The following is a 21,575-nucleotide window of genomic DNA, read 5'->3' on the forward strand; positions in this document are numbered from 1 at the left end:
TCTCGCCACGCAATCACTGAATGTAGGCTTAGGTACCTTTGCTAATAATCATGACTATGAAGTTCCTCTGAGCAGGGAATGAAGAGGAAGGAGGGGCATGAGAAATATGTATTCTAATATTGGCAGCAAAATCCAGGTCACATTTTCAGTTGCTGTAACATTGTATGACTCCACTGACCCTAATGTTTCACTAGCTCATAGCAGCTATGAATGTGGCTCCTGACTTCAGTGGAGATGCACTCATTTACACCAGCTGATATCCTGACACTTCATTTCTCCGCAACAGAAGCGGCCCACCAGGAGCGCTAAGGACGGGATGGCTGTAAGAGTCCTCTAGGCCTCTGCCAGTTAATCTTCCCTGTGCAGTCTCAGGCAAAGGCCAGGACTAAGCTGTTGGAAGGTCATCACCGTAGCTTCTCTCTCGCCTCATTACTAACGAAATCAACCTTGTTCCTAAGTGCTTGCTAGTTTAGGCAAGGTTCAGCAGGCAATGGGGAGCGCTGCAGAGCCCTGAAACCTTGTAAATACGTTTTGGAAAGCTTAAAAAGAAGTGCTGCATAAAATATGATACTCAAAAATTCTCTAGCCTTCTTTCTCCTTTTCTCCAAGAGTGGGTTTCTGATTTTCCAAATACCTCTGTTTTGCACCCTCTGATTCTTTTTTTTCCCCTCAGTTTTACTTCAGACTGAGCTGTAATCCGATACAACCAGTCAGCAGCAGCCAGCCCGCCTTCAGAGCATAGCCTGGGGCGTCCAGCGTAATTCCAGCAGACAAGTCTGCCTAGTCCTGTCCTGAATACTTTTCTTTAGGATTTGAGGAAGGGGCAACTCCACCTACAGGACTCCCAGAATCAACACGCTGACCAGTGGTACCAGGACCTGACTAGGTGAAAAATTACCCCCTAGTTCGTTAAGCTAAAATGAAAGTCTCCAGTGCTTGACTAATAGAGGAGAGATGCTTTGCCAGTACTATTGGGGGGGGGGATCATGAAAGGAAGTATTAACAGCTTTCTTGAAGTAGCATTGCTGTGCTGTGTCACTATCATGTGTTCTATTAAACTTAAGTAAAAATAATTTCCAGGTATGTGTGTAATATGAAGGGACAGAGATACTAGTCCTAAATCAGATTTTTTTGTTTTGTTTTGTTTTCCATCTCTGCCAAGTCCCTATAAATCTTTGCAGTTGTAGAGACAGCCTAAAAAACTGCTAACATTTTCAACTACAGAGCATAACACTGAATAAGGATAGTTGAAAAATTTCTGTCAAAACTGTGTTTAATGGAAAATAGAGTTTTGATAAAATAGCATTTTCACCGAAAATAGCTGCTTTCCATGGAGAATGTTAGTCTTTCACTGCAATATTTTGACAGAAATTTTAAAATCTTGGGCTGAAATATGTACAGCTGTTCAAGTCCGTCTAGTGCCACTCATATTTCTTCACCTCCTCAAATTTGAGGTATTTTGCCAACTCTTCGGTTTTTAACATTGTGATACTTGCGAGTTTTTGTCAAGCCCACCTCTAGATTCATGTCACAGGACTATTAGCTTCAAGTTTAAAAAGCTGAGTTTCTATGGCTTTTGAAGTTGGAGAAGAAAACTCTTGAAAATGTGATCCAAGTACATCAGGAATTAGAAATCAAAGGAAGCAAATGAAAATTTTGTTTTCTTGTTTCAAATAACTCTCAAGATTCTTAAGCCATTTAAAAAATATTTCTATATAGAAAGTGTTTCACGGTCTGATTAATTAGTTTGAATACATTTCTCTGATAGTGTTTTTTTGCCTAAGTTTCAAATGTATGATTTGTTAACCAAATTATGTAAGGAATGTTAAAAAAAAACACAAGAAAAACACAAAACGAAAACCACCTTAATTTTCTGCTGTGAAGTGAGTGATAATGATGTCTCCCTTACGAGGCTGTGGTAAAATTTATTGGAAGTATGTAAAACAGTGTGTGATCTTAATATGTCTATGTATTAGTTGTGTTTTGTAGCACAGATATGCAAGCATCAAACAGCTCCGTTCTAGCAGATCTAGATTAACTGCAGGGGTGGCATAGCAGGAGCTGGCATATGGACCCATTGTGAGGGGGACAACACACAGGATACTTATTCCATTCGGTAGGCTGTGAGGAAGCCTGTGATACCAGCTCCTTACTACTGTTTCTCTCCATGCTGGCTAAATTAAATCAACATGAGAACAGTTGTACAGCGTCAGGCAAAAGATTTGTCTAGCCTAATAGCCTCCCTCAGAGGATTGCTCATGAGGCTCAAGAGTAGGAGAACAGAATAAATGTATAGTGATACCTACCCAGTATAGACTCCCAATCTCTGTGTTTCAAGGTCTTGAGCCAAAAGTGCTGCTTTTTTATGTAGGGTTTGTTGATGTTTCTTCTTCTGTTTGTTGAATTGCTTTTTGAATTTTAGTATCCGCAACATGCTGTGGCAAGGCGTTGCAGTTTATGTAACTGCTCTCTGCATAGAAATTGTTCTGTGTCTTTACCTATCCTTTGCTCCACTTTCTGTACCTTTTCCAGTTCTACTATTTTCTTTTTTTAAAACGGGGGGGGAAGAGGGCAGTGCTGGATCCGAATGTGGGCATACTCATAAATTTACCTAGTGACATAAAAATGCTATCTGTTTTGTTTTCCTTTTCTAGTGATTCCTCACATTCTCTTTGCCTTTCTGAATGTCGTTGAGTGTTACGCTGTTTTCATAGAACTTTTTGTTATAACCTGAAGATGTAGTTGCATGGCAGCTAGAATTGGTTTCTCTCTCTATTAAAATGACACCTTTGTTGTACTGATCAAAAGGGACTAAGAGGGTGAAAGAGGTGAAAAGGAAGAAAAGGGAAGCCTCAGAGACTTGTGGGCAGGAAGCATTGTTTTGTTTGTGCTTTCACTAGCAGAGACAGTTCTTAACATTTCTCATTATAGCTGGTTTTGATTGGTGCTTTGAGATCCCTTCTTTAATTCCAAAGTGAAGATCTGCCAGTGGTGTTTGAGTTGAATCTGCAAGCTGTCTGTCTAAAGTACTGTTGTTATTGTTTATTCCAGTACAACAGTAGCGTGAGGGTGTAGAATAAAGGTCTAATGAGCATACAGCTTTCTGGCAAGTGCTAATGGTGCTTGTTCCAAACTGGACCTGGAATCCCTTTTAGGAGGTATTGTTAACTGTAATATTAATTTCTGCCATAATAAAGCCTTGATTTTTTTTGTTTTGCATGGGTTCTCTGTTCAGAAGATAGTGTCCAAGTAGCAAAACTTTGTTCTAGTAAGCATCTGGAAATCTTACGCTGTGTCCATACTAGTAAAATCAAGGATGCCTGGGAATGTTCCCAGGAATGTTCCTCAAATGTGGAACATGATACTGTACTACTGAAGTGCTGGAATGTTTCTTGGCAGAATTTTGGCCCATGCCTGCTAGTATTTTTCTAAACTGTTCCCAGGTATGGTTTGAAGTTGGAGACCATTCCCAATACGAAGTTTATATGTAGTCACCCTGTTTCAGAAACTTAAGAGAGATTTCGAATGTAGGCGTGAGCGATTCTGTCAGCTGCCCTTAATGTTTGGGAACATTCCTATGCACATTTAATTTACTAGTGTAAGTATTTTTTACACAAAGTTAAAATCTGGCTAAACACCCCCCCACCCCCCCCTTTTGCTTTTCATGTCACCTTTACTTTTTAAAGAATGTGATAGTACCGCTGAATATATTTCAGGAGGTTGTTTACATGGTGTTTATTTTAAATTATGCTCCAGCGGGTGTCATTGTAGCTGATTCTGTGTTCAGTAATTTCCTTTGATCAGGCAGAAATACTTACGGTGATTTAAAATGGTGTTCACGGGCATGAACTTTATGCAGCAGTATGTGTGAATATGTAATAAACTTTTGAACAATATTAATTATTTTGTGATGTGCTGGCTATAAAGAAAGATCAAAGATGTACTTTTCTAGAGCTATATTCATATGTAGTGGGAAGTTCCCACCCCCAAAATACTACAGTTTTGAGAGCTAATCTACAAAAGAAGTGTCTTAGGTTCACCCTTTTGTTTATTTGAGGGTCTGGCTAATGCAGGGTAGTGACTAATGTAAAATTCAGGCACTTGTATGTTGTAAAAATGAACCTGTGAAATAGGTACGGGCTCAATATATAGATTGCAGGCATCTTTTTTTGTATGTGTTCATCAGAAACTAACAGTTACTGTGGCTCTTCATTTTACAATTGTTTATTACCTTGATTAGAGCTATATTTATAGATAATATACTTATAAGATATATTTAGCATATAATAAATAAGATGACGATGATCAAGATTTTGCTTACACATTCTGAATAATTTGAAATTTGTTTGATTTGTCAATAGAAAATGAGTGCTTCTGTCTTTGGGTTCTGGGGTGTGAATTTGGGGGTTGACTCCATGTTAGTTTCTGGTAGAATCTTAACCCAGTATTGAAGAAGCGGTAGTAAATGGGCCTGAGTGATTCTGGTGAACGAGAGCATCTGGTACATTTAGAGTAAACAATGCACCAGTAATAGGGCAAAGCTGGAAAGCGGAATGTGTAATTGAGACGTGAAAGAAATAAATGCTCCAGTGATGGGAGCTGCACGCTTGCAGGAGATTTTCCTACCGGAGTGCAAGCAGCTTCACAGCTCCTTTAAAACAAGACATCAAGCAGATGCCATTTACTGGTTTCCATGGTGACTGTTACTCTGATGTGCAAATGCTGTGACCTCAGTGATCACTTGAGGACTAATATAGGTAAAATTGGTAAAGAGTTAGGTCCGACACTGTTGCACTGAGACCTGCACGCCCTGTTCTTATCTGGCGGCAGGGAAGAAACTTTGGCCCCTGCAGAGTGGCTCATACGACGTTTCATATAAAGTACCCCAGCCACTAACTCAGCTTCTGATCAGAGAGAGGATAGTTGTCCTCAACCTTAGCTCACAGAGTGCTTCCTACTGAGTCGCTGGCAAAGTGACAGACATTAGCAGTTTGAGAATTTGGAGCCCATGAACATTAATGCGAGTCCTTCCAGTTGCTTCAGTGGGTTCTAAATCCAGCTCACAGAGCAGAACTTTCAAAGTCCAAGCTTCCACGACAAAATCACAGAGCTTGTAAAAGAAAATTTCCCAGACTTATTTGAAACCAAGTTTTTGCATTGTTTGAGGTGAAACGCTTATCACGGTTTACAAGCCTTCCTGGTAAATTTTACCCATGTGTCGGGGGAATTCCCCGCGAGGGTGGTGGTGAATATTGAGGAAAGAGCTATAATGTAATTGTGAAAGCATGAGAAACCATAGAGGGTTTTTCAAATGAATTTTCAGGTTTGTTCACAGCTTGGCTGAAGAGCAGCTGTGGGAAACAAACCTCCTCAGAACTGAAACCACTGAGTCTAGCTCAGAGTTGCAGTTCTTCTGTAAAGCAGGGAATTTAAGCCTTTCAGTGTTGGGGAAATGAAACTGGCCAGTGCTCTATTTCACTAGGTGAGAAAGCAGGCCTTTCTGTATGGTTTGGACTTCATTACAGAGAAGTTTGCAAGACATAGGAAGAAGAAAGAGTTATTTTAAATTTCCTTTAGCCCTGACATGTCTGAGAAGGGAAATATTTTTGTTTAAAATTTCAGAACTAATCATCAATGGCTTAATGTAGAGAGACCTTGAGCATTATTTTTGAAAGCATTGGGTCCCTGTAGCTGCCACTGAGTCAGCTGGAGAGGAACATGGGTGTTCATCATATGATGAATGAACAAAGATATCTTAATTGTTGTCACGCTCCAAACTGAAGGGCTCATATTCGGTGCTGGGATCCTGCTTGGAACTGGTATTCTATCACAGAAACAAAAGTACCTGAAGACTTTTTGTATCTGTCAGTGAAACTAGGGGATACTAGGGTAGAAAAAAGCCTGAAATGTGATCTGGAAAAGAAAATTAAATTGACCAAAGAATGTTTATAAAGCATTTTCATGATGTTACAGACATTTGTTTAATCTACTTAGTTTTAACAAATGAGAGGAGGACTAGCCCTTTCTGTGTCTTTGCCCTGTTACACTAAGTTACACAGTGGTGTGAAACTGGAGATATGTGTTATAAAATCTAAGAAAGATGTTTCTGTGCAGCATTCCATGGAAAGTAGCATTGTGGAGCTGAGCCTGCAGCTCCTGAACTGTACTTCAGTTTCCCCAATCGTGTACAGACCAGTTCTAACCGAAGTCAAAGATAACTCTGAATTCTTCCCCTCTTTTAAAGCTCCTTGGGTAACCAAAGCTATCTTGAGCAATGAATTCAAGGAAGATAGATGCCAATATGGTGCATAACTACATATTTGCAGTTTGTTCTTGAGCCCAGTGGCTTGTGAGATTAGCTTTCTTCACTAATTCATGCTCCAGTTTTGGACGCTTGACAGTGCGTTCTTTCCCTGCATCACAGCTGAACTGCATCCCAGTAAAAGGGTCCATATGAGAAGCATTCGGAGAGATGGTGCTTTGGATTTTTGTTAGAGGAAATCTAACTTCAGGCAGCTGCACAGCCATGCAGCGTCCCTTTTCTCAGATTGTATAGGATATTTTTTCTAATTGACCTTTTAGCAGACTAGCTTGTATTTTTGCTATGTATGCAGGCTCCCTGAGCACATATAAACAATTTCCTGAAATATGTCAGTGGCACTATCAAATTAAGGATTACAATAGGCTTTCTAGCTGTTTTCTCTGTATGGGACAATACGAAATATGGAGCATGCTTCCCTTATGATTCTTCCCTTTATAACCTAAATTTGCAGATTCATTTGTTCCAACAACTCCTGAAGAATTAATGTGGAACAGACAATTTTGTGGAAAAGTATACTACAAATTTGATCGCACTTTAAGATCAGTGCCATTCGGATCCAGATTTTCAAAGACTCTTAAGTGCTTTACTGTCCAGTGATTTAAATTGGAATGAGACACCTCTACATCTTTTGAAGGTCTGCAACTTTATCTTTTAATTGCCACTATAATAAAGAGGTGGGGTTTTTTTAAGCCTGCCTGTTGTTCTGATAACCTCATCTTCTAGTGTCCACCCTACAAGACCTCCCCAGCTTTTATCTCTAAAGCACCAAGTTCTTTGAATGAATTTTCATTTGTTTTCAGCTAGATAAGCAGTATCCTTGTAATATCCACTTGCTACACTGTCTTCATTGACGCATACAGCCTGTGTGGTTAAGTCTTTATCAGATTAGTGCTTATCAGACTGCACAAATGGAGCCTGGACGCTCTTCTTGTATCTCCAGGGTTACATTAAAGACTAGTCTGCCCTGTAGGTTACACAGTCTCTATTCAGGAAAGCATTTAAGCACATGCTTAAGCAAGTGAATAGTCCCATTTAGTGGCAATACAGTTACTCTTTTGCTTTGTTAAGAATATGCTTAAACATTTCCTTGGATTAGAGCTTGAGGTTGGCTGACTTATCATATAAGTATTCATCTGTACAGGAGCCGAAAGGATATAATTGTCAAGATGGAAATAGGTTCTGATGTTCCGTAGTTAAATGTGAAAAGTATGCACCTATTGCAGGGGACGTTATTGGAACAGGAAGTATCAGTTTTCCCAGTAGTACACAAGTAGTTTTGAAGCATGAAAAATATTGGCAGAGGAAAATGTTGTGCTGAAGAAAGTGCTGTTGCGCAGATGTACTGTATTGTAAACTCTAACTAAATCAGATTTAATGCAAGAAGATCACTTATGTAATGGATAATTGAAATATGGCATAAGTGCACATGATTTGAATTCATGCTGAGGAAAAAAAAATCCACAGAAAAATGCAATCAATGGGCAGGTTGTTGCCAGGACAAAGTGATGTTGCTTTTAAAATAAAGTGACATTTTATATTTCACAAGGCCCTTGGGTCGTACAGACCCAGAGATGACACCAATGCTCACTGCTAACACAGCCTGTGCAGTTAGCAATCAAGGCATAAATTTAGTGGAAGGAATAGTAGGTCACCTGTTCTCTTGCCCTCCAACCTGAACTGCTCAATATTTCTGTAATCACTGATGTAACTGGGACTGACAGCTAACCAACAACTGTGGAATTCCTACGAAGTGTGTATTTACCGAGGTGACAGACATTCAGCCCCATGAGGGGAAAATTTCACTGCAGGATTTTTCCAATTTGTAATTGAGTTTGCTTTGGGGAAGACAAAGGGAAGAGGAAAAAAGCCCTGGAACATTGGCAATGGTTGTAGGTCATGACCTGTGACAGTGAGTCAAAAACATGCCTTGGTGATTTCTGCCAGATGGCTTAGGGCTTTGGTTCCCCAGAATTTCAGCTGCTTGCAGGAGATAAAGCCAGGTCTTTGGTGAAAAGGGAGGAGAATTTTTTTCTTCCAGAAAAATTTCCCTGGATAGGGTACCTTGCTTCATGGCTGGTTGGAACAAAAGTCTCAGACAGATAAATAGCATTGTCTAAAAAGAGATATATGTATCTGGTTTTGTACCCTGGCTTTAAAAGGTATCGTTCATGGCATAGAGAAGCATTTGAGGTGTCTGAAAATAACAGTACATTCAGCAGTTTGAGTTCACTTATGACTTTCTTACTCATCCCCCTAAAAGTGCCAAAGAAATAAAGCTATTCCTTTGTATCCTTCCAAAGCGGACAGGAAATACTCCCAGATGGTCAAGAAAAGCACCAATCGTAACAGGATGCCTCAAATTCAGGGGACATGAATATCCCTTTCTTCCATGAACTTTGGTGCAATCATTTATAGCCGTACAAATGAGTGGTTAGCATCTGATTGCTTTGATCACCCAAACTGCAGATAATGAAAAATCAGGCCCAAGAAATTTGATATGTTCTTGAGGAAGCAACATTTTGGTTCTTTCAATAAAGAGTCTTAGTTAACTTCCCAGTATTGGTTGTAGTTTTGTGAATCCAGCCTGTGGTAGGTGTGAGCCTGTCACAGCTTCTTGTTGGGAATCTTAGCTGTTTCTAAACTTAGATATATGGTTAATCTTTGAACTGCAGAGATCCTTGGACCAATCTCCAGTGTGGCAGCCAAGATAACAGCCATTATACATAGTAATGAATTATACTGAGTTTCAATTCATGTAAATTTTGTAAATGATTAATAGCTGCTTTAGTAAATAATTGTTAACCCTAGTGTGTCTAGTGCCCCGACCTGTAAAATGTTTATAACATCTGTGAATAGTTTATTGCCTCCATATAAACTGCTTATAAATGGAAACTTAGTATGATGTGTGACTGGCAGGAACAGAGGAGGAGAGGACAGGGTGTTTGGCCTCTGTTATTAAGATCCACTGAATTCTGATGACTTGGTAGGGAGGTGAGACCCTATGTAGCTCTGTGAGCAGAGGCAGAAAATCATTTCCCTTAGCACTTGTGCTGTTTAGTGTACGTTAGCTAGACTTTGTCAGAGCCCTTTGGTCTCTAATGCATATGGGATTTATCTTGAGAATACAGATGAGAAGGTATTATGATGACTGGCAGCTGGAAGAAAATGGGGAAACGCTGCCTGGTTCAGTGCTAGAAGGCACTGGATGGTTCTGAGAGGAGATGTGCTCTGTTTCCATTGCTGACTTGTGTGGTGTTGGAAGAGTCAGCTTGTTCCTTTCTCAATGCCTGCCTTTCTCCAGCCGCTTTGTTTGACCTATCTACGTCACAAATCATTTGGGGCTGGGCCTGAAACTCACTCAATTTGATCCTCCAAATTCTACCCAAATGTAAATAATCAACAAAATATGAGTAATAAAAATCACAAATATCTTTCACTATGATTGTGATAAACATGTTTTCCTTTATTTTCTCTTTCATCTTTCATTTAATGATGCTTTTGTGTCTGGCTTGAATCACCCACGTTTCCTCCATTTGGATTGGCTTCTGGTGTGAAGTTTAGCAGCTGTACCTTTTTTTATGTGTTCTCTCTCACTGCTGCAGTATGTGAAATTGCAGCTTTCTGTATGACAGACAGTTTCTTACGTGACTACGTTAGCCAGAAAACACTGCAATATCAAATAGACAGAAATCTGTACTGTTATTATCGGGGACTAGAAGAGCCTATGCCACCCCCTGGCCCACCCCTCCAAAACCCAAAGCTCTAAGGGAGCTCTAAGGATACTGTAGGGTTCAGTTAAATCTGAATTAACCCAAGCGTCCTGGCATTTGTGTTTGTTTTTCATGGGCTCTTTTCCTTCCGCAGGCCCATTCATGGGGCTAAAATAACATAAATATAACATAGGCATAAAAATAACAGGGGATCTCTTCTCTTGATCCAGGCTTCAAGAACGGGATGAACACATTATATGATTGTGTGAAGACCACATTAGTTTGGCCCTGCAAATGACTCCCTGAGGCATATAAAAAAGCCTATGGAAAAAACATAAACACAAATACTAGGAGTATCACAGAATGGTTTGGGTTGGAAGGGACCTTTAAAGATCATCAAGTCCAAACCCTAAATATATTTTTCCTCATGTTTTCTGCCCTAATCCAAGAGCCAGCATGTGGATTTAAGAGAGAGCAAGGTGAAGTCTCTATTTTTTAATGAGCCATCCCATTAGAAAAGTGTGGAAGTTTCTGATGTGGCAGGTTGTTAACTGTTGTGGTGGCAGTAGACAAAGCAGACAGACTCCAGCTTCCAGGTCTAAAGGTAAAGTCTGACCAAAATGATAATGTGTTTTGAAAAAGTGAAGCCCACTTAAAGTAATGGGTAAAATTCTGTGGTCTTTACTCAGTTCTGATTCATAGATGAAACTCTAGTTTTACATTTAATCTCACATGATTCTGAAAAGAAGTATTCCTCTTGATAACTTGCATGAGTAAGACCTATCATACATATCTGTATGTTACAGGTGCTGTTTTGAGGGCTTCCCAAATTGGTTTTCTGTTTTTCTGTTACTATATATAATACAGCATATTGTGTCTACTTATGTTCTAACAAAATGGGATCCGAGTTCAGTCTGAAGTAAAAGGGCAACCTCTCTGGAAAACTTGAAAGATGGGACCTGAATTGTTGGAGACAGTGTTCAAATTCTTAGCTTCTCAAGCATTTCTAGAGTTCTTGGGTACAAAGTATTGTTGGGTTTAGTTTGGTTTGTTCTTCTGTGTGTCATTCCCCCCAGGCCACCTTCTCTATCTTTCAGTCTAAGTAACTTCTGGGAGCTCACATGGATGTTTTCGTGCTGCATCATATGCACAGTAGAATCTATGAGAAGCAGAGATGCCAAAATGATTTAGTATCTGTTTTTACTGGTTGGTTTACATTTGCTAAATACCTGGATTTTTGTGCTGAGTCTTTGGAGAATGGAGACTAGGAAGGAGGGAAGGGTTATGAGCAATTCTGCGCTTTTTTTTGGGTGCAGTTTATTTGGCACCTCTGCAAGATTTAACATGATAACTCTTTAAACCTTAGCACACTACTCAGAGAGGTAGAGTGTCATAAAGGTATCTGGTAAACAGATGTTCCAGTCTTTATAAGCTGCTGGGAGAGTGTGCATCATTCTGAATAAATATGGAAGCAGCTACAGCTTTGGAAGCTTTAGTTTCCTGAATAAATACTTCGGACATCTATTCCACTTTGGCAATTGTGGCTGTGGTGATCTAAAGATACAAGTAAAGCATAGTTTACAGTAATAGACAATATCTTTTATTAAACCAACTGATAACATTAGAAAAATAGATTCACTTTCAGGCAGTTAAGTCCTTCTTTGGATTTATTAATACTTCTTCAACTATTGCACCTAGCTAATGAATGTACATAATGCAGAGGGAATCTTTGCCTATGGAGGCTTCTGACAGTTGAGTACATTTTGTGGCATTCTCTTACTAGCTTAGCTCCTTTAAAAACCATTATGATAAACAAGAGTAGAAGTCTTCTTGGGAGAGTTTCATAAAAGTGTTGATACAAAATCCAGAAACTTACAGTAAAATCAGTATTTAACACATTGTCAAAACTGTCTGAAATTAGGTTAGTGAAAATGAATGTGTATAAATCTCAATCTGATTTTTCTTTTTGGAAGGAAACCATTAGTACCTAGTAGTAATAGATCAGGATCATTTGCTGTCAAGATTCTCTTTTTACTGGTAGTGAAGAGGTGTTACATGCTTTAATAATGGTGATATACATCTCATTGCTGCAAGATCACCAGAAGATACCGAGAAGTAAGAGTTGCAAGGCTTAACAACAGAGTAATTCAGCAAGATTATTAGAGGAAGGTGTTTTGTTTAGGGTATTCACTTCATGGCTTTTAACTTGAGACACTTTAGGCAGCTGGTTTTCAGAAAATCCGTGTGGCTGAAGCTCTTATAATTATGTTGGATAGCCAAAATTAGCACCTCTCTTTAAATAATTTTTTTTTTTAATAAAACTTGAAATGGGGATTCTGCCCAAAATCGTCCTAGAAGATTGCAAAATCCAAAACCAAACTCAAGAGTCTTGCTTGAGCTCCCAAAACTGTTACGAGGTTTAAATGAAAAATACGCAAGGAGGAAAGAAATGTCTTCCTGGATGAGTCCTAGACATGTTCCATGCTGCAACACATAGGCTCAGCGGGGTGAGCTAAGTGGGGATTTCCACCATGAGTAAAACTCCTGCTTCTTGGAGGTGTAATTCAGACTTTTTCATTATCTGATCTCTGGGTTGGTTCATTCTTTTTCCATGTAGCTGGCTATCTATCATATTTGACGGAGAAATTGCTATGACAAAATGCTAAAAGCTCTTGCTCTGGGCTATTTTTAATCTACTGTAGGTGAAAGATCAGAACACGTTTTTGGAAGATTTATGTGCTGTACCCTCGTGCTGTGCTGGATAGGATAAATGGGAGTTGACAAACTACAGGACACAAGATTCAAACCATTGACCTCTGACATTAAGAGTCATCACAACTATATGTTATCACATTTATGTTCAGGAGTTAAAGGCTTTGCTCTGAGAGAATCTCATAAATGCTTAGCAGAGGTACAGAAACACAGTTCTTATTCAGTCTTCAAGCTTTATTGTTGGTGTTCAGTAGTTAAATCTCCTCTCAGGCCATTGCGGATTTTAGTGCAGAATATTTGTAAGCCATCCTTAAGTCTTCGGGCTGTTTGTGCAGAACAACACATCTCTTTTTCTTGAAAAGGGCGTAGCTACTTAATGACAGTTCAGCTTGAGCAGACTCATCATTTTCTGCTGATCCTTTAATAGTCTCCAGTCTTTCAAACTGCTTCCCAACTCTAGGATCTCTGTCAACTGTGTCCATTTCTGAAACAAAAGCCCTGATAAAGCAAAAAGACTTTGGGATGTATGAAACACTGTTTTCAAATCAAATATATACGTCAGTGTTCTGCTGAACTAAGCCCCAAATTTCTGCAGTGCATCATAATGCAAGAGAATAGTAGGGGGAGGATGGATGCATGCAGCTGCTCCTCTGCCTGTATGACAGATGTCATGTAAACCACTATCAAGCCTTTTTAGAAAACAGGGAGGAGAGGAATGGAGAGGGTGAAGCTGATGGAATGGAAGGTGAGTTGAAAAGTGATGGCTAAAGGGAAGGACTGAGCTTACTGCGAGCTGAGGCACTGTGCTGGACAGTCACCAGGCTGGAACCTGTCCCATGTAGAAGATCACAGTATTTCATTGTCTTTATTGCCGTCTTGAGATTTTTCAGGCATACGTAGCTGACTAGCTGACCCTCCAAGTTCAGATATAGGCTCTATGCAATATTGAGTACTGTTCATCATGCAATGCATGCTTCCTAAATTATACATCATTACGAGGGGCACATAACCAATTAGTATATGGATTTGTTCTGCATGTGCAAATCTTTTCTTGGGCTAAGGAAGTGTCATACAGACACTTGGCTGAAGAAAAAAAGAAAACAGTTTAATCTTAAATTGTAATTGTCATCCTCTGGCTAATGATAAGCAATATTATGGCCTGCATATCAGCTGTAATTAAGCAGTAAGACACAACAAGGTGTATGTTACAGAGAGATAACACAGTGCTTAAGAGCCAATGACCTGCAAAGCACATTATCTCCCAGCTGCACAAGCCCTACAGAGTCAGTTTGTACGTGTGTGGTAGCAAATCCACTGTCCCCTCTTTCATTCTGCTTTTCAAGGTGCAAAAATTGTAAAGGATTTTCATATTACTTGTTGTGTCATATGATTCTTAAAAAAGCTCCCTTTATATATTAGTCAACTTCTGCACATATAAGCCAGTATGAAACAGTCTAAGTTATCATTCACTGGAGTTCTGGGAAATTAGCGTCACTTAAAATGAGGCCCCTCAGTGTTTTGTTAGACAAGTAGGTATGGAGTATGCAGGGAAGGATTCTCACTGATGATCCAAGCACCAAACTGACAGCAACTCTTCATGCGCTCCAAGAAAGATTTCATGTTGTTTTCAAAGGTAGCAGAGGGAGCTTTGAGCTGGAACATAGTGTTAGATGCAACTTGTTTCAAAGTAGAATTGATTTTTGGTTAGCATTAAAGATTGGAAGTGTGAAGCTTGTACTGTTCGTACTAAACATTAAAACCTTTCCTATCAAGGTACCATTGCCCGTGTAAATGTCCTATATAGACTGACCAAACTATGATGCTGCATGAGTGACTGAATTAAAAGCAGAGCTGACAGTGTGGCACAAGCACTAAAAAATTACACATCAAGAAAATGAAGGGGATTAAAGTGTCTGAGTCCCGTTTCTTTGAGGAGGAGGACGCCTGGTTTCTGTTGTATAGTGTAGGAATCCTAATGTAAAACTTGTGTTGGAGGAAGAAACCCTAGTGAATGGGACCTTCCAAATAGTGACAGAAAACGTAGAATGGGATCAGTTTTGCCCTTTATAGTCCTATTAGGGTGTTTCTCTGATCAGGGGAGAAGGTCTGCTAAAGGAAAGGGAGGTGATGATGGGGGGCATGTGACCCTTCCTTGTGGCATTCGCCTCCCTGAAGAAAATCCTGGAAAGAGGGCCAAGTGCAAGTATCTTTGTGCCAAGTTTTAATGGCATATTTGTGGTGCAGGATGGATGTGTATTTATGATCATAGGCAGATACTGTGAATGTTTACTTTTTGAACAATCAGATACACGTTTTGAGGCTTATTCCTTATGTTCCCCCTAATGAAACTTTGCAGAGCAAAAAACTTTGTTGATGTTGATCAAATTTTCAGTTTAAGCATCATGGACGTGGATCTACTGCCTCTTGGTATGGGGCAGCTATGTATAATTGTACAAAATTAATATAAAATACAGTAGATCAAATTGCTTAATTTTGTTCCTATGTAACAGTCTCTCACACTTACTTATTCATGGTTTTTCTCCCCCCAGCCATACAAATTGAATTCCAGATATCAAATTAGAGTGTCACTGTGATCTTTGTAAACAAACTACTGACAATTTAGCCTAGGCAGAGTGGGAAAAGCAGTAGTAAGCTGAGGCAAGAAGAGAAATGTCTTATCTAATGTCTTTTAGCCAATAATTGCCAGAACAGAATATGCATTTTTTGATTTCCCAATTTTTTGGTAATGTTACCCGTTTAAATGGGTGGATACTTACTTAGCCAAATACGAGATTTCAGCAGTATGGAAGGACAATCTTCTTGTAGCCTGAGTTGTACTATACGTTGTCAGAAGCAGAAATAGGTTCTTAGGGTTTGAATGGCACTTAGCCCATCTGGACCCTGATTTCAGTTGGATGTCCTAGATATTACTGCATTAAAAATATAAATAAATGAAGTTAGGCTTAATATAAGAACAGAGAGACAAGGCAGAGGCAACAGAGACAGCTGTCTCTTCCTCAGAGCCCTTCTACTGGGTGAGACTCTGTTTCTGATTACAGCTGTAGCACTGTAAATGCCTGCTAGATGTCTGGTGATAATCCATTCAAAGCAATTACAAGGCATCCGTCACCAGCAGGGTCTGAGCCACAGGCTTCTTATCTGGGAAAATTGATGGAAGAGAAGGGGGGAGTGAGGGAAGAAATCAATGCCTTTCACCAATGTTATCTGCCAAATTGAATTAAGCAGCATGGGATCCCTGCTTTACACACTGTGAGAGTCAGAGCTTAAAGAATCTGTTTACAGTAAGCTCAGTTCATGGGCAAGGCAGGTGGGGGAGCTACGCTTTGCTTCTACTTGCTTGCAATGTCTTGGGCGTCTGCTAACGTCAGTGGGACTCGTGTGTGCGAAAGGAGTTCAGAACTTAACAACATACAGAGCCTTTAACCTAATAGCACCGGTTCCAGTTGTGCGCCTTGTGTCTGCTTGCGGTCTTAATGTATCGTTCCATGTTCTTTTTCTTTTTTTTGGTGTCGCCACAAGTATCTCATTGCTCACCACATCCCAATTTTTACATGCAAAGGATTGTAGAGAAAAGCAACTATGATGACATAAGCAAAGATAAAATAATTGCATGCTTCAGAGGCAGTACTAGTAAAACTCTATTGCTTAAAAATGATGCGTGTGTTGAATCTTTTGGCAATGCAGTTGTGCTGCGTAGCATGTAATCCAGTACTGAGATCTAGTGAAAGTCAATGGGTCTTGAGTTCAGGGGCAGGGGCAATGCCTACAGAGGTTTTGGGTGTTTTTTTTAATACGCAAGGAAATGTAGCGTATTGCTGTGGGTTTTGGTGTTTTGCTTGCATTAGTATATCCGCTTCTCGTTTCACTTACCTTATGGGTTGGAAAGGTAAGTAAAGTAAATTTGACTTCTGTATGTCTAACTGGTTACTTATTTTGCAAAGCAGTGCTGAAATCCAGGAGCTAGATTTAGGAGTGCTTAACAGCATTACCATCTGTAAAATGACACTTTCCCTTACTGGGCCTGCAGTCAACATTGCAAAGGCCACCAGTACATCTATGGGATGTTTGGTAGGTGCTTCCTACTTGGTGTATGAACAAATAAGAACGTAGATCCATATAGACAACAGCAGGGTGATTGTCACTTGGGGTACTACAAAAAAGTATCCGTTTGTACTGGTTGAATCAGTTTAATCTGTGGGCTGCATGGCCAACAGCTTTGTTAATGCATTGTGCAGTACCTGTTTTTATACCTTGGCCACATAAAGGTAGGGGTTTAATGACATTTTTTGACAACTAGCCAATAAAGGAGTTTCTGCAGCTCAAGAGCATCTAGCGTTACAGGTCTTGGAATTGCGTCCTGCTGACAGCACATGTAGCCACTCTTGTTTCATGAACACAAAACATCATGTAGGTAAACTGGGTTTATAAACTTCTGTTTGTAAGCTTTCTTCCCAAGATAATGATGATCGCTCAAGCTTATAGTCTTTATGGTGTTTACAGAAATGAGCAGACTTAGGAACAAATCTGACCTCCTTTGAAGCAGTAAAACCTCATTTTCCTTTGACCCATGTAGGTTTCTTCTTGTCCTGCGGGGCTTTTCTCTGACAGTTCATACATATGGGAGATACAAGAGTAGTCATTTGGGATAAGTGGTAGAAGGGCCAGAGGACTAGGATAGCTGGGCCAAAATAGGCTCTGGGGAAGTACTTAAAAGCATGAACTTCTCAAGGTTCCAGATTAAGGAGCTGACTCAGCAGAAAACAAATACAAAAGTAAATTCAAAAAGATGAGCCAGAAAACCCGCGGATGCTGTACAGAACAATTCAACTAAATCAGTTCAGTGCAGAGATCTGTGGAAACTTTTTTTCCCTCCCAAATAAAAGTGTGTGGGAATTTGCATTGCAGTCAGGTATACTTAAAGTGCACATAAGCCATCTAATAAAAATTCCACTGGAGTGTACGTCATACAGCTGTGTTTTATTATATTTGTGCTCTCTTCCTACTGACAGTGCCTTTATAACTGGATTACTCACATATCATCATTAACTCTGACACTCCTGGGTTTTTACTGCTTCCCTGGTTCCTATCATCTTCTGCAAGTTTTATCCCTTCCTTGCAGATGTGCCAAGATGTATTTCTTTAATATCTTTTCAGCAAATGAACGTGGGAGCAAGTAAAAAGTGTGGTTTGGATACCATGGGCAGTAACAAGGGCTCTCATCATTTCTACCGAAAATCCCTATCAAACCTCTCTGCTGCTACGTATGTGTCAAGTTTTCCCTTTGCTCCATCTGTTAGGTATAAATAAGGAGTGCTGCTTACAGTAAAATGGAAATGACTGAGATGCAGCCCTGAGCTGTTGTTTAATCCTAGTTTTGATATCTTGTAACCATTTCTTTCAGTTGTGCTCCATACAGGCGTTTTAATTTACTATGTATATAGCATTTGAGAATGAGCAGCTCGAAGAGCGTGTGCATGTGGCTTTTGGTTTGGGTTTTTGTTTTTGTTTGTTTTTCCTGGTGGCTGTATAACATAAGCTATCGAATAAGACATGAAGACTTTTTACTTCAGGCCTCGGGAAATCTGATTTTTATTTCTGATCTCCAGCAGCTAGTTTGAGCTTGGGTCAGTTCAGCTCACTTTGCTATTGATTTTTTTTCCCTCATTCTTTGTTGTTCCTGTTTGAATGAAAGTTCTTTGGGGTAGGGACTGTAGCTTACTAAGCATTTGTAGAGAACTGAGCACAAAGGGGGCTGGGGCCTCTGTTAGACTTTTTAACTATTTCTACTTTGTGAAACGAAGTTGAACTCAAGGGGTACTTAAGCATACCAAGTTCTATGAGTTGGGTTTCTGTGTACATTGCCAGCTTGAGCTGAACTCAGAGTATCAATTGATCTCAAAGTGTTTTTATTGTGCTCGGGAAGAAGATCCCTGGATTTTTGGTTGTGGACTGGGCTACGGCTCACTGAGCTGTGCTCATTCTTAAGCCATTTAGATTCCCTGCAGTAGCTTGCCTGAGGTGCTCGACATACTCAAAGCTTCCCACTTGAGAGGGACCAGAGCTCTGCAGGAGCCCGCAAGCAAGCTTAGTGAGCTCTCACTTCCATGTGAACAGGGATAGTGGCAGGTGGGTCGGGATGTGAAAATAGGTTACAACCAATCAGTTGACCAGTAGTGTATGTACCTGTAGGACTTCTTGCAATATAGAAACTATGTTTTAATTATAGCAGCAACTTGACAGCCAGTATATGCAAAAACATTTCCTCCAGTGCTGTTCCGTTCACATAGCTTACGCTGAGAATGTTGAAAGAGAAATATTGTGTTGATACTCAATAAATCAGCGCGGTGACAATGTGAATGCACTTTTGTTTTGAGGTACTCAGAAGCATTTGACTGAGTAGTTCATGTCTGATTCTAGTATTTTGGTTCTTATATTACGTAAATTAAAGTTATTCTGGCAGAATAACTAGAATTTTCAAAAGCCAGTTACCCCCTTAATCATAAACACAAGACAGCTTGACTGGCCTTTCTTACCAATATGTGTTGTTGCACTCAGAGTTCCTTGGTGACAGAGTATATAATAATGTTTTCAGCCTCTGCTATTAAGTCTTATCAATCCAAATCTGGATTTGTATTTTGTTTCTGTAACAGGAATAGCATGAAAAGTCAGTCACTCGGGGAGGTGGCTCATCTCTTCAACGCAAAGTTCTGCTCTGGACGTAGCCAGGTTCCTTGAATGGTCACAAGTGCTGTGTGTTTTAATATAACATGTTAGGCAGTAAGAATTTCTATGCAACTACATCCTCAAAACAGACTAAACAATTCTTCGTTAAGTATTGTTTAATCGTTGAACAAGCAATGCCAAAGAACTTGCTTCATTTTCCCGTTTTCCCTATCTGTAATTTGCCCTGTATTTTAAAGAGCAGTCTTCTTGCTCTGGTTTGTCTGTGCAAATGGGCATTTCAGGTGATACACTGAGGAAGTTAAGAGGTAGTGATGACCTTTGCATGAACTGCAGCTGCATCGGTAGAGGCATGTTGCCAAAAGAAAGACTAAAAAATCCAGAAAAGGTGAGGAAAATGGAGTAAAAGAAAAGCTTTTCATGAGTGACCGTGAGTGTTTTGGACATCTCAATTTCTTGCTGCCCAGTAAGAAACTCTCTGACAGGCACCTGACTTAATGCCTTTGGAAAATACGGCTCTTCTCTGTATGTCCCCAGCTGTCTGTTCAGACTCACAAACCTCTTCTGAACACCTAATTTACAATGTCAGATTAAACTGATGTCCTTGATACACAGCTGTAGCTGGCAAATTAGAAGCTCTGGGGTTTTCTTGTCTGATTTTTGGTTTTACATATAAGCCAGTTAGCAAAAAAAAGATTGATAGTAATTTTGTGGGTCCTTTCGAGTTTTGCCAAAATTTACCCATAGCTCCGTGGGGATGTGTGACAGTCATCTCGAGTATACATCTCCCATCTGAAAGTCTTGAGTTCAGGACAGTGGAGGAGGCAAATGACATATACATATTTTTTTTCTTTGAGTGTTTGTGCTTGTAATCTAGGTCAGTTAAATGAAAGCTCCTAGAATACAGAGCAGCCAGATGAATTTGGGATAGCTGAAAAGGGATAGTCCAAGAATAAGGAAGGTGTCCAACAGGGCTGGATAGCTGGATTCAGGCATCAGAGATTTCCATATGTGAGGCCAAGCCTTATTTCCAAGTTAGCCTCAGCTAACTTTGGAAAGAAACTAAAACAAACAAGGTTTACTCCTAAATTCTTCTGAAAACTCTAGAAGTGCTATGTCCTTTTTACCTGAGTTGGCAACTGGCACTAACCCGGGGCTGATACAGATGCAGTTCTGTCTATAATGGCAGAAATACAGCCCATTCTCATGGGGAAGTCGTCATTCTCCTGCCGGAGAGGGCTGCTTTTGTACAAAAAGTTGGCTTACAACAGTACTGTCTTAGCACTGGGTGTTGAGTGAGCTTGAAGCCATTTTTGTGGTGTGGAAAAATTTGTATCTTGTCTTTGTCTCCTTGCATAGTAATTTTGAAGTGTGCTTTTATCAGTGTAGGGGTCGTAGGATCTGTATCTATGTGAGTTTGAGTTAATTTCCTGATTTGCAGTAGAATGGTAAATGAGGTTTTCCCCCATGTTCCTAATTGAAGGAATTCTACTATTTCAAGTTAAGAAAATGAGCTGGTGAATTCTTTAAAGAGCTAGGAGTGTGATTCCTGCCCCTTGTGATATGAGAACATCTTCCTTTCTTTAAAGCCATTTTGCTCCAAAATGGGGTATTTCCAAAGATACTAAAAATTTCAAAGAAAACGTCAACGTGGTGTGCTGACAGAAACACAGCTGGTCTTCCTGAAAGTAACTGGCAATTTGGTCTCTTCAGACCTATTTTTTGGGTAGAAAATCTGTGGAACAAAGTTACTTGAAGTGTATCGCTTAACTATATCAGAAAACTTAAAAGATTTGTCAGCTGTATACTTTAACTACAGAAGATAATTGTCAATAGAGGAAAGTTATTTGAACTTTTCTTTTTAATTTTGGAAACCAAAATCATAGTAACAGATGTACAAGTGAAAGGACATGTGTATGAATTGTGTATGGGGGCACAAGATCTTTTTACAAGTGAAGGATATGGACCTGCGTTTAGACTTAAAACCTTACTGATTCCACTTAGTACCAAAAATGGGTGAAAACACCATTTCGCTGCTCGTCGTTTGGGGCAGGAATTACTAATGCAGTTGCATCCCATTCTTTAAGGCTGTAGACATGCCAGACATACAAGCGTAAGTTGGAAAAAGG

The 21,575-nt window shown here is 39.8% G+C and overlaps 1 long non-coding RNA gene across 4 annotated transcripts in view; it reads left to right on the top strand.

The window, feature by feature from the left end:
* The window catches only part of LOC127024892 (uncharacterized), a 48,076-nt gene that overhangs the window by 19,548 nt on the left and 6,953 nt on the right, over window positions 1-21,575 (top strand). For 3 of the 4 annotated variants that reach the window (XR_007767606.1, XR_007767608.1, XR_007767609.1), the window contains exon 3: window positions 674-886. The exons of the other annotated variant lie outside the window; for it this stretch is intronic. This is a non-coding gene — a long non-coding RNA (uncharacterized LOC127024892). The remainder of the gene's footprint in view (window positions 1-673; window positions 887-21,575) is intronic. 4 annotated transcript variants of the gene reach the window in all.

The sequence above is a fragment of the Gymnogyps californianus genome, chromosome 21, assembly GCF_018139145.2.
Source record: "Gymnogyps californianus isolate 813 chromosome 21, ASM1813914v2, whole genome shotgun sequence".
In the NCBI taxonomy this organism is placed as follows: domain Eukaryota; kingdom Metazoa; phylum Chordata; class Aves; order Accipitriformes; family Cathartidae; genus Gymnogyps; species Gymnogyps californianus.